Source organism: Gekko japonicus, unplaced genomic scaffold (genome assembly GCF_001447785.1).
Source record: "Gekko japonicus isolate JY-2015 unplaced genomic scaffold, Gekko_japonicus_V1.1 scaffold947, whole genome shotgun sequence".
In the NCBI taxonomy this organism is placed as follows: Eukaryota; Metazoa; Chordata; class Lepidosauria; order Squamata; family Gekkonidae; genus Gekko; species Gekko japonicus.
Window position 1 is genome coordinate 396548 of NW_015159742.1, and position 12407 is coordinate 408954.

General features: G+C 44.1%; 1 protein-coding gene and 1 non-coding gene across 2 annotated transcripts in view; one reads left to right on the forward strand and one right to left on the reverse strand.

Moving 5' to 3' along the window:
- The window catches only part of RBMS2 (RNA binding motif, single stranded interacting protein 2), a 65323-nt gene that overhangs the window by 21760 nt on the left and 31156 nt on the right, over nt 1-12407 (forward strand). The window lies entirely within an intron of this gene.
- TRNAV-CAC lies at nt 5829-5900 on the reverse strand. Its single transcript has one exon. It is a non-coding gene; the product is annotated as a tRNA-Val (tRNA).

A 12407-nucleotide genomic window follows, 5' to 3' on the forward strand; every position in this document is an offset into this window, starting at 1 on the left:
GTTTTTGGCCTTCCTTCTAGTATTGCTTACGTATTTTTAATTGAATTTTATATTTTAATGTTCCCCACCTTGTGGACCCTGATTGGGTGGAAATGCAGCATAAAAATGTTTTAAATAAATAAGTAGCACCAAACCAGGATTTCAAATTGAGGCTTTTAGCTTGTTTTGTTAACCACAGTTTGTACTCTCTTGTGGTTTGTTGTGACATCTGAATTCACAAATCCTTGAAGAAAACATTCCTCCTCCCTTCTAGTTCTGGGTGGTTGAGTGTTCCTGTCTTGCTGTGGAAGGGACCCCTTCCCCTAGAAGTCATCCACCAAGTATATTAACCAACCTCAGCTCTCGCCAGCATTGTCTTCACTCTACATATGTATTTCTATGGTTCCCGTACTAATTTTTTTGTCATTTTGTTCTGCATGTGCTGGAAGATTATTTTTAAGTAGGGCTTACTTTTTACTGTCCTTACATTCACTCCACTTAAGAGCCAAAATATTCTTCTTTGGTTGGTTATTTAATATGAAGGAACAGGTTGCTTTTACTGCTGTATAGGCAGGGCCGCAGCCAGCGAGGGGTGCAGCAGGCGGCGCCCCCTATTGCATCTGCTATGCCACCCACCCCAATCTTCCCTTTTTTGTTTAATTTATAAGTTAAGTAACTTGTTTAAGCCATGCTGCTTTGGGCCACTGCTGCGCCAGCTCGAAGGGCGATTTCCTTCCTTTGGCTGGGGAGGAAGGTGTCCGGGGCGCACATCACTGCCTTCCCCCCCCCCAAAAAAAGTACCTAGCTGTGGTGTGGGGGTGGACGAGGACGAGCTCACCACCCGCTGCCCTGCCTGCCTCTAACTAATTTAATTAGTGTCCCTGGCACCCCCCATGAAAGAATTCCTGCTTACGGGGCTGTGTATAGGTAAAATATTCTTAGTTCTTTCCTGTGTAGTGGTGCTGGGTCACTCCATTAGGATGTAATCAGTGTATATGAACTCCACAGAGCTATCCTGTAGAAACGGAGGTGCTGCTGCTTTAGATACAGGATGCCTAGAAAGTGATTTGGGAAGCTTTACTGTAATATGTCCCCAGTGCTCAGGTAATACTTGTGACTGGTTAAAGATTCCACTCTATCACAGGAGTATCCTGGGATGGCACATCCCAGCAGACTTGAGGCATCCTGAACAAAAGCTAAAGGACTTTAGAAGAAGGGTTGGTTAGAACAGTCCATAGGCCAAAGCCTGTAACTTGTCATTCTAGAACTCTTCATTGGGAGGACTGGTCTATACTCTGGGTCTTAAGTCATGCCAAGGTTTGATGCCAAGTGGACAGCTTCGGTTTAAAGAGGGTTTTTTTGGGAAATGTGGCAGACGTTAACCAAATAACAAATGTTGCAGAGGGAAAGTGAGTGATAGTAGATTCAGGATAAAAGGGAGTACTTCTGCACCCACCATGTAATTAATGGAGTTTATTATTATTGCAAGTTTTGATGGCTGTTAGTATAGACGGCTTGAAACACAAGCTTATAAAAGTATGGCCCAAATAGGTCATGTAGCTGTCATAAACTCAAAATGGAGTCTCCGAGTCCTGCATCAGTGGACCTCAGACTTCCAGGTGCTGGGGGCAAACAAACAGTACATCTACTGTGACCTACTTGTTTGGTTCTCAGAAGCATTAGACTGGCCAGTGTTAGAGAATGGAAGCTGGATTAGATGAGACTGATCCTGCAAAGCTCTTCTTAAGCAAGAGTTGGGTCAAAGCAGCAGGGACAATGGTATGTTTACAGTCTGGAGTACATGATAGGATAGAAGTGTATGCTAGCTAACCAGGTGTCCAGAAAGGGATCTGGTAATTAAGGACAGCAGGATCTAGATCTTTACTAAAGTTGGCCCTCACTGTCTGCTGCAGACCATATGAATTCCCAGCTCAAAGATATTGGGTTTGAAAAGTACTGGGTTTGACGCATGGAGGACTCGGACTACGACATGCATACAGACGCATTTATTGTACTTCACAACAAGACAAGGAAAACGGCCCTGCAAGGCCAACTATATACACTCCACCCGGCACACCTATGTCCCCATAGGAGGGTTTGAATTTCCCACCAAGGGTGCTATTGGTGGACTCGAGGTGGACTAGGATCCTAGGTCCCCTTTGTGTTTGGGGACCAAGCTCCCTGGTGGCAGTCCGCATACATAACAGGGTTCAAGACTGGATATGTCCATGCTTTCTTTAATGAAACTGATGCACATTGGAACAAAAAAACAACTTCAAACATATGCTAATAGAGTCGGAATTTACTAAGAGGGAAAGACTCCTTTTGGTCACAGTAGGTAGCTCAGCGAAGGTGTCAACCCAGCAGTGAAAAAGGCAAACTGTATACTGGGGGTTATTAGGAAAGGGACTGAAAATAAAACAGCCAATCTTATAATGCCTCTATAGATCTATAGTGCGGCCACATTTGGAATACTGTGTGTAGTCCTGGTCACTGAATCTCTGAAAGGCTATTGCAGAGCTGGAAAAAGTACAGGAGAGGGCAACCAAGATGATTATGGGGTTGGAGCACCTTCCCTATGAGGAAAAGCTGAAGAGTCTGGGACTTTGCAGTTTAGAAAAGAGATGACCAAGGCGGGATAGAGGTTTATAAAATAATGTGCAGGGTAGAGATAGTGGTCAGAGAGAACTTTTTCTCCCTCTCCCCAGATCTAGAATTCAAGAGAATCTGATGTTGATGGACAGTAGGTTCGGGACAGACAAAAAGAAATACTTTTTTACACAGTGGGTGATTGAAATGTGGATTTCACTGCTAGAGGATGTAGTGATGGCCACAGGTATAGATGGCTTTGAAAGGGGATTAGACAGATTGATGGAGTATAGGACTATTGGCTACTAGCCATGGTGACTAAAGGGAACCTCCACATTCAGAGGCAGTAAGCTTCTGAATACCAATGCCAGGAAGCAACACCAGGGGAAAACCTTGGCCTCTATCCCTGTTGATGGCCCTCCAGAATAACTGTGTGACCCCTGTGTGAGACACTGTGCTGGACTAGATAGACCACCGGTCTGATCCAACAGGGCTCTTCTTACGTTCTTATGATGTTTGAAACACTAGGTACAAAAAATCCTGATTTTTTTTTGCATTGGGCTTAGCTTAGAGAGCAAAACTCTGTAAATGGATGTGTTGTTATGGAAATATTCATTCTCAGCTTGGGATGAGGAATACTATCAATTTTGGGCTGTCGTTATACTGTTTTGCAACAATAGCTTAGAGGTCTAGCCTTTGAGTGAGATCTGTTGTCCCCAGTGGTAGGTAGGACTGAAATGAGAAACCAGAATCCTGGAATGTCACGGTATCAACCACACCACACCCTGATGGCGTCACCACTGAGGCATCTTGCGAGAACCTATGATGTCACTAGCCGTTTCTTCCGCAGGCCAAAATCTCTAATGAGGACAGCTTGCTCACTACTTTCTCTCTCTCCCACAAACAGTCAGAGACTTGTGCAAGATTGTAGGTCGTTGTCCGTCTGGGTGTGACTCATCAGAGTGTCATTTTAGGGAGTGATTTAGCAAGGCAACTTTCATCCTGGCGTGGGAGCTGTGATTCATGTTTATTTTATTTTTTTTGTTGGCATAAACTTACATAACTAAAAGTTTGACTGATAGATTCTTAGTCAGATAGGACCACTGAGATCATGTCACCCAGGAGATGGCCAATTTCAAGTCTTGTGATCGCAGGGGCCACACTGGTCTCCAAAGAATGGTCTGGGGGGCCAGGCGTTGCTGCTATTTGCAGTCGGTAAGTGCTTCACAGTTTTGCAATGTATGCAGTGCTGAGTCAGGGCACATAAATATGAACATTTATGTATTCAGTTTTGAATTTTGTATACAGTGTGCATGATTTTTTTTTTTGCAAATTTGGAAAAAAAAAACCTCACAGTTTTTCTTTTTCCTATTAGTAAAATTGTGACCAAACTTTTCACCATACCTGGATTAAAACTGGAAAGGCAACTGGGGGAGGGGAAAGGGATGCAATTAAACTGGGACTTGATCTGGTGTGTGCTGTGAGGGATAATGTAATTAAAACTCATCTTATTTAGATGGAGGTATGTTTGTGTTGCTAATTAAATCCTGATTGAAAATAGTTTAACTATCATGCCTTCTTCCTCGTGAACTCTGAGAACTGTAATTTTGTCTTAGAAAAACAAAGTTCGAGTCTAGTGGCACCTAGACCAACAAAGTTTTATTCAAGGTATAAGCTTTTGTGTGCAAGATACCGTAGAAGTGTGCAAGTTACCGGAGAAGTGTAATTGCACATGAAAACTTATACCTTCAATAAAACTGTTGCTCTTAAAGCTGTCACTAGACTCAAACTTTGTTCTGCTGCTTCAAACCAACATGGCTACCCACCTGAATTTGTCTTGGAGAAGGTACTTGCTTAAAAGAACTACAGTTTCCAAGGACTATGGTTGCCTGGTCCATCTGAAATGCCAGCAGGGAGATGAGGGGGATGTTCTGGGAATGGGAAGTGACATAGGCACGTTGGTGACGTTGGGGGGGGGGGCAACACTGTGGTTTTTTGGGCAGAACTCTATGGTAAAATCAGCCTCAAACCTTAGAGTTTTGGCCAAGACCCAGAGCATCACCCCCCAACATCACTAACGTGCCTTGGTCACTTATGGGTGATGAAGGCATGTCACGTTTATTTCCAGTGATGTCACTTTTGGGGGGAGGTTCCTCCTGCTGGTCAGGTGGTTGGTGGCAGGCAAGAGCCCCAAAAAAGGGCAATCCCCCACCCCCAACAGCACAACAGCATCCCTCCCAAGGCCCCATGCAAATATGAATGGCTTACAATTGAAGAGTGTATGTTGCAGATATTGAATCACTTAGATAGGGCATTTTGCCTTCTATCTATGTGTAAAAAAGAACCACTAAATTAGCCTCATTGCTAGGTGATGGGTAATTTTATATCTTCATATAAGCAGACTAATTTATCATGCACAAATTTGCACTGGCTAGTTTTTATTTATATATTTAGTGTGCTCTTCTGGGTGGGGGGAGGTCATCAGTTTCAACTGAGAATGAGGACAAAGTGGTGCATTCTGAGAACAGATATTTGAAAGATTTTTAGTATGTTTTTTTGGCATACATGGTTATTTATTTAGTTATGTAGTTACTTCCTTTGTAACCTACCCTCCTCCTCAATGGGGACCCAAAGCCGCTTACATCATTCTCCTCTCCTCCATTTTATCTTCACAACTACTCTGTGAGGTGGGTTTGGCTGAGAGCGTGTGACTGGCCCAAGGACACCCAGCAAACTTCCATGGCAGAGTGAGGAATCAACCCTGGATCTCCCAGATCGTAGTTCAAGCCTCCAAGCACTACATCACAGCGGCTCTCACAGTAGCAAGCTGACAGGTGAAACTGCCTTGTACTGAGTCAGACCCTTGATCTGTCATGGTCAGTATTGTTGACTTTGACAGGTACTGCTCACTGGGACTTTACATAGAGGTATTTCACATCATCTACTTCCTGACACTAAGAAGAAGAAGAGACGAGAAGAGATTGGATTTATACCCCGCCCTTCACTACCCGAAGGGTGTCTCAGAGCGGCTTACAAAATCCTTTCCCTTCCCCTCCCCACAACAGACACCCTGTGAGGGAGGTGGGGCTGAGAGAGCTCTTGACAGAAACTGCTCTTTTTCAAGAACAGCTCTTATCAGTACTACGGCTTGCCCAGGGTCATCCAGCCAGGCGGAAGTGGAGGAGTGGGTAATCAAACCCGGTTCTCCCAGATTAGAGTCTGCGCACTTAACCACTACACCAAACTGGCTCAAACTAAGTTGGAGAGGCCAGGGATTGAACCTTGGACCATCTGCATGTGAAGCAGACACTCTGCCATTGAGCCACTGCCCCTCCTGTGGGTTTACCCCCTTACTACTTTTGGGCTGCACAAACACATTTTTGGGTATAGCAACCATTTGCAAATGGATTTTTCTGTGTGGAACAAGACAATCGGGTTGCAGTGCCAACAGTAACTCAACATCCATGAGTGAAAGTAGCCTAACTCTGCTTTCTTCTTTGGATTTGCCCTTGCAACAGCTTGGTGAAGTCACTGACTCTTATTACTATTTTCATTTTAGAAAAGGGAGAACTAAGGCTGAGAAAGATGACTTACTAAAGTCTGCATAATGAGGCTGAGGCAGGACTTGTCCCCAGGTTTCCTGTATCCAAGCTCCAAATAGTACGTGCATTTTAAAGTGTTTTAATTATCGCCTGAGGGTCTTGTTAATGTCCACTGTCACAGGTTACGCTTTTCCTGTCTTAACTGTCACCACAACTCCCTTCCAGCCAGTGTGGGAGAAGGCACTCTCCCAACCTGCAGGTCCAAGTTGCTGGCCTCCAGTGCCCTGTTAACGGTGAAGCTCTGTGGGTGACCTTGGGCTAATTACTCTCACTCTGCCTAACCTACCCCCACAGTGAGGACAAAATGAGGAGAACCCTGTGGGCCTCCCTGAGCTCCTCGCAGAAAGGGCATGGTAAAAATGTACTAGATAGAAAAACATGTTACTGGTACTGCTAAACCGTGCAGGACCAGTGTGGAGCGAAGCAATTTTGTCAGGATTTTTTTAAAAATTAGCCCTGGTGTGCAGATGGTCTTTTCAAGAGACAAAAACCTTAGAGCACTTCAGGATTCGGGCGTGGAAGGAAGCAGGAAGGAGAAGGGCAAAGAATCTCAAACTATCAGTGCGGTTCTAAGCAGAGTTACACCCTTCTAAGTCAATTGAAGTCAGTATGCTAAAAGGGGTGTAACTGTTTAGGATTGCATTGTGTGGCATCTGTTCTTTGTGATTTGGGGGGGGGTATCTGGGGGTGGCTGTTTGAAGGGGATTCAGAAATGTTCTGTATGACTGATTGTTGAATGAATGTCTCTAGGGTGTTTTAAATAGAAAATTGTATCGTGATTTTATGTTATTGTATTTTTATTTCTGTAAGCCAGTTTGAGCACTTAGGAGGAAGTGGGGTATAAATTTTTAAACAAAAATAAATATGTTACATGACTATGGGCATTAAAGAAAAACAGAGTACTTGGTTATATATTTTTAAACATATATTTCATTTAGGGGAAATATATTCTCACATCTACGTGTATATTCTCATATCTAAGGTCATTCTCACATCTACATGTTAATGTTTGTATTTGTATGCTACTCTTGCCTTAATCCAATTTCAAGTATAATCACCCAGTTCTTATGCATCTTGACCCTAACTGGTCCTTCTTGACACACACTGGGTGCGTTCAGACGGGGCATTTTAGCTGGCATAAACTGCTCCAGTTGGAACCGGAGCAGTTTGATCCGGAAGAAACGCGATCACATTTACCTCCTGACTGCGCAGCACATCGCGATATGCCCGTCCACACTTCAGGCGCTGAGCAGAGCGTGTCGGCGGGGTTTGTTTGTTTTTACATAGTTTGCGCATAGGCAGGCTTCCTTATAATGAATATCTTTGCACAGGCGCAGAACAACCCAACCCGGAAAGCATGCCTTGAAACGAAGATGTCCCTTTAAATTTTTACTCTGAAACTGGCCTCCGTGAGGTCCCGGACTCATCTAAAGCCTTACACTAGGCCCTTTTTTTTTGTTGTTGTTTTACAAATGCCGGGGTGAAGCTTCGCCCAAGTGCACATCGAGGAGACTTTTAAAAAATGGTGGACGGAAAGCGGAAGCCTCGAGCTTCTGAACGGAAGTGGCTAGACACCGGCGGAGAGCGATCAGATGGGGATAATGCGGTTGGAACCAGTGCACTCAGGATACTACCACTTGGGGACCTAGTAGCAGATACAGCGGTTTAAAGCTGTTCGCAATGGTTAGGGACGGAAGGCAGATGTTCGCCGTGTGATCACCCGTAAATACACCGATTCCAACCCACATCTATACCGGCATAAATGCCCCGTCTGAACGCACCCACACATCCATATGTAATGGCTGAAAAGATTCTGTTATCTGTATCTGAAGAAGTACGCTTGCACACTAAAGCTTTTACCTTGAATTAAACTGTTGGTCTTAAAGGTGCCACTGGACTCAAACTTTGTTATTTAGGGGAGTCTGAGGGATAGTCTTGAAAAGCCCAAACCAGTGCCTGGGAAGCACGGTGGCTTCTCTTGCTAATGCCATGCTATCTTTTTCTATTTGCTAAACTTAAAGGAGGTTCTCCCCCCCCCCCATCCTTTCCCTTTCCCAAGGGCTCTGCAAACCACAGTTACTGTAATGAAATCTATTGATAGGGAGGCACTTTTTCTTAAAGCTATAGTGACTGTTGATCATGACCAAAGAAACACTTTTATTCAGAGAGGAGAGCTCTGAGAGAATAAAAAGCTATTCCCAAATGTACATAGTTCTATGTAGAAATGGCAAGTGGAGGGCTAAAAATGCACTTCAGATGGAACACGTTCATAGGTGACATAAATATTGGAGGCAGGTTGAAATGTGATTACAGATCAGCCTTGCTGCATTGCTGTCAATCAATTTTAAAGCCCTAATACAAAGTGCACTTGTGTCTTTCATACAGAACAGACTAACGGATGGAAGAAGTGCTTAAAGTGACACATGTGAAATTGGCTCCCCCAATAATTAACACTTGGCAAGACTTCCAGAGATCAGGAAACTCATGCTCAGGTTGTCCTTAAACCTCTGACAGTCAAAAGTTAAGAGTAAGTTATGGAGAATGAAGGGGTTACTCTAAATTGACCCTTTCAAAGCATGTAGTCCTGGACACTGTAACTAAGAGGGGGGCTGGTTTGGGTTGTTTGTCTAATCCGGGCTGGCAGTCTTTTCCCAGCATCAATGTAAAAATAGCCCTATTAGGTCAGAAATCCCTACTAGGGAAAGACCTCTGCCTGAAACTTCAGAGAGGCATTGAGGGTTAGGCAGTGCTGGGCTGAATGGACCCATAGGCTGACTCAGTACGATGCAGCTGCTTATGTTCGTTTCTAGTGGATCCCCATAGTGCTCACAGATGCATTTTATGAATTTTTCTTAGACTAGGCTATGCGGCACACTCAAGTGTGGTTAAACCTAAAACTTCTTATATAAGTGAAGGACTGTCCAGCTCATGGAAAGGAGAGCTCAAAGCCAGTGTGCGTGGAGAGAGAAAGTCATTGCATTGTAACCTCCAAATATATTTTTGGAAAACATGTGTGAGGGGTAGCGATTGTGGCGTTTCTGTGCTATCTACTTTGTGCTGAACAGCTTATCCCCTATAGTTATGCACATTCATGCAGTGCTGGTGTCACGTGGATCACCTTGAGGAGGAGCTACAGCTCAAGGGCAGTGTTCATTCTCTCTATAGGAGGCCTTAGTTTGATCCCTAGAATATCCAGTTAAAGCCTTTTTTTTTTTTTTTGCAAATTCTTAGGTTGTTTTAACTGACCGGTGTCCAAATGTGAGACGTGTGATTGTAAGTTAGCTGTAGTGTGATGTACTCTGCAAAAAGGTGTGCTTTGTGCAGGCTCTGGGTTGATGCTGGTGCTAAGTCACCTGGGTTTAGAGGTACAATATACCCCATGAACTTTGGTGCTACACTGAAACAGCTCGTGCTACGCCAGTTTAAAAGATTTCAAAGTGTAAGGCTAAAAAGACTTTGGACCAGAACCTTAATGCGCCTCTGAGACCTGCCTTCAGTAAGGAATGACAGTGCTCTCCTTTGGAGGTTTTCAAACAGAGGCTAGTTGGCCATCTGACAGCAATGTTGATTCTGTGAACTTGGGGAGATCATGAGAAGGAGGCCAGTTTGGCTGGAGATCCTGGAGGTTCCTTCTTATCTTCTGGGCGTGGAACAGTGGTCACTGTGGGTATGGAGGGGGAGGTATTTGTGAATTTCCTGCATTGTGCAGGGGGTTGGACTAGATGACCCTGGAGGTGCCTTCCAACTCTATGATTCTATGATTCTACAGGCTAAGTGGGGTATGGGCGTGACTCAGCATAAGACAGTTCCTTATATTCCAATCAACCAATTCCTGGCTAAGCATACCCTTCCAAGGAGGTTTGTATCTTACTGTTCATTCTCAACGTTTTGCAGATTTCCAGATATTGTTCTGTTGTTTGGCAGTTTTGCTACGTCTCTGCCATTTGGGCAGTAGATGCCTGTGGCTGCTAGATCACACTCATCAGAAATCAACAGCTGCTGCCAGCTGTGTATGTGTGTGGGGGAAGACGCACTGGAACTAGGCAGGCATTAGGACCTTGGGGTTGCCTCCAACTGAAGCCTCCAGAGGTTCAGGTCTTTGTGGCTGAGCTGAAAGCAGCAGCAGCAGCTTGTGAATCACTTCCTCCTCATGCTCACACCCTCTGCTGTACTGTCTGTCCCCCTTTTTTACTTCCATCGCCTCTTAAAGCCCCAGCATATTTCTCCAAGCTTAGCGGCCCATATTCTTTCTCCTCCTTTCTGAGCCCTGCCAAACCCCCTCCAAATTACACTGCATAATGAAACCCCAGCAGCCAAAATTGAGCAAATGTGTATGTACTTCTGAAGGCTTTTCCAGGCTCCCGTGCTCTGTCTCTCCCCTCCCCCATCTCTCCTTATATTTAAATGGTGAATGGTGCGGGTTACTCCCCTTGTTCCAGGGAAATAAGAAAGTGCTTCTATTGAAAGGATATTGCATTTTCTCTCTGTTCTCAAAGTTCAGTATTTTGTCACTAGGAAGATGAACCTTCCTCCCCTTCTGTTGTCCTTCCTACTTTTTTTTAAAAAGGATTTTATAGTTTCAAACACAAAAATAATAAAGCTGTCAATAAAATGCCTACTGTGGCTGATATCAATAACAAATTAGGAATGCATCACTGGCACAGTGAACACTGTCACTTTCTGGAAACTTTGCTTATGAGAACAGCCTAACTCAAGTCAATCCTACTTTATGCACATCTTTTGTACCCTTTTTTAATTTTCTCACTGTGGGATTATCTGTTCAGGAACATCTTCATTTCCCTCTAGTAAGGAAACATCTAGCAATCTCATTGTTTGGAAACCATCTTGGTTGCATTCCTGCATACCTTATATAAGCCTTCCAAACAGATCCTGGGTTCAAGCAGGGAGACAGTACTGGAAGATGTCTGGGAGATCCAGTTAGGTAGGGTTGCTGCAGCTACCAGGCATAGCCCTTGAAGTCTCCTGATGGGCAGCTGTGACACCTTCTGCCTGTTTTCCCCTTGGTCCTGTTGTTTGTCCCCCCTTTTATATCTGCTTTTCAGCTGACCAGGATTCTTGCTTGTCACAACAGGTATGTGGGTGGAGTGCGTGACAGGAGTAAAGAAGGGACCTAGATAGGAAGGCGACAACTGCATTGTCTCCTTCTCCGCTGGGGGGGCTTGAATTTATGTGTCCTGATTCCTGGTGGCAAAATGAACCCTGTACAAAAGCAATTTAGTGGAACAAGAACATCCACTCTTAAATGATGGGGCTAGAAGTTTATCACAGTAGTTACTTACCCTTCTGACTGATTTCCCAGCTGTGACACTTGCCTTTAAAACAGACACTACAGACCTACATTGGCAGATGTGACTTCTGAAATCTTGCAGGTTTCAAAGCCACCCTTCAGAATGGAAAGTGACAACTGTTTTAATCTCATGTATTTTTTTAACCAATCATGTAACTTTGAATGGAGGGGCAGTTTACTCCACTCTTACAGTGAAAGTCAAATGAGAAGCTGTCATCATAACTTGGGAAAGTGGCTACTGTAACTTCAAACTCTTACAGGGGCATCCTAAGCAAAGTTACACCTTGTTAAGGCCCTTGATTTAGGGTGTAACTCTGTTTAGAATTACTCTGCTAAAGGAGTCTGCTTTCCATGAAAAGCTAGAATATTAGTGAAAAATGGGGAAAAGTCATATATAAACAACTAGTCACAAAGTGTGGAAATGGCCTGACAGGACATTGAGACCATTTCCTCACAAGTGCAAACCTTCACATCGGTATTCTTAAGTAATCAAAGTTTGTAAAATGTTCCGCACAATTGTTTACCTCCCCAGGAGTAGATCCAAATTTAGCATCCAATTATTCCGTGTTTTCCAAATAGTCTTTATCTGAGATTTCCTCCCCCCCTTTGGATCTGAACTTGCCCCTGCCGCCCTTTTATGCCGTCAGAGTCGCATGTTTACCCCGCCCTCCTGCCCCCCCAGGTTGTCCCTTGAGTGATCCGCTAACTTTCTAAAAGTGTAATGTTAATTGCATTACAACCCATTTTTTTCATTATAATATAGCAATGTTATAGCGTTGGGATGAAACGGGCAGTGAGGTTTCATGTAGCCTTTTTTGTGCAATTACCCTTCCATGAAGTTCCTTTCTTTTCTTTTTTGGGGGTTGGGGGGCAGTTTTTGCTGCCTTGTGGATATATTGTTTCTTCATTCTCCCCCTCTTCTCTTTCCC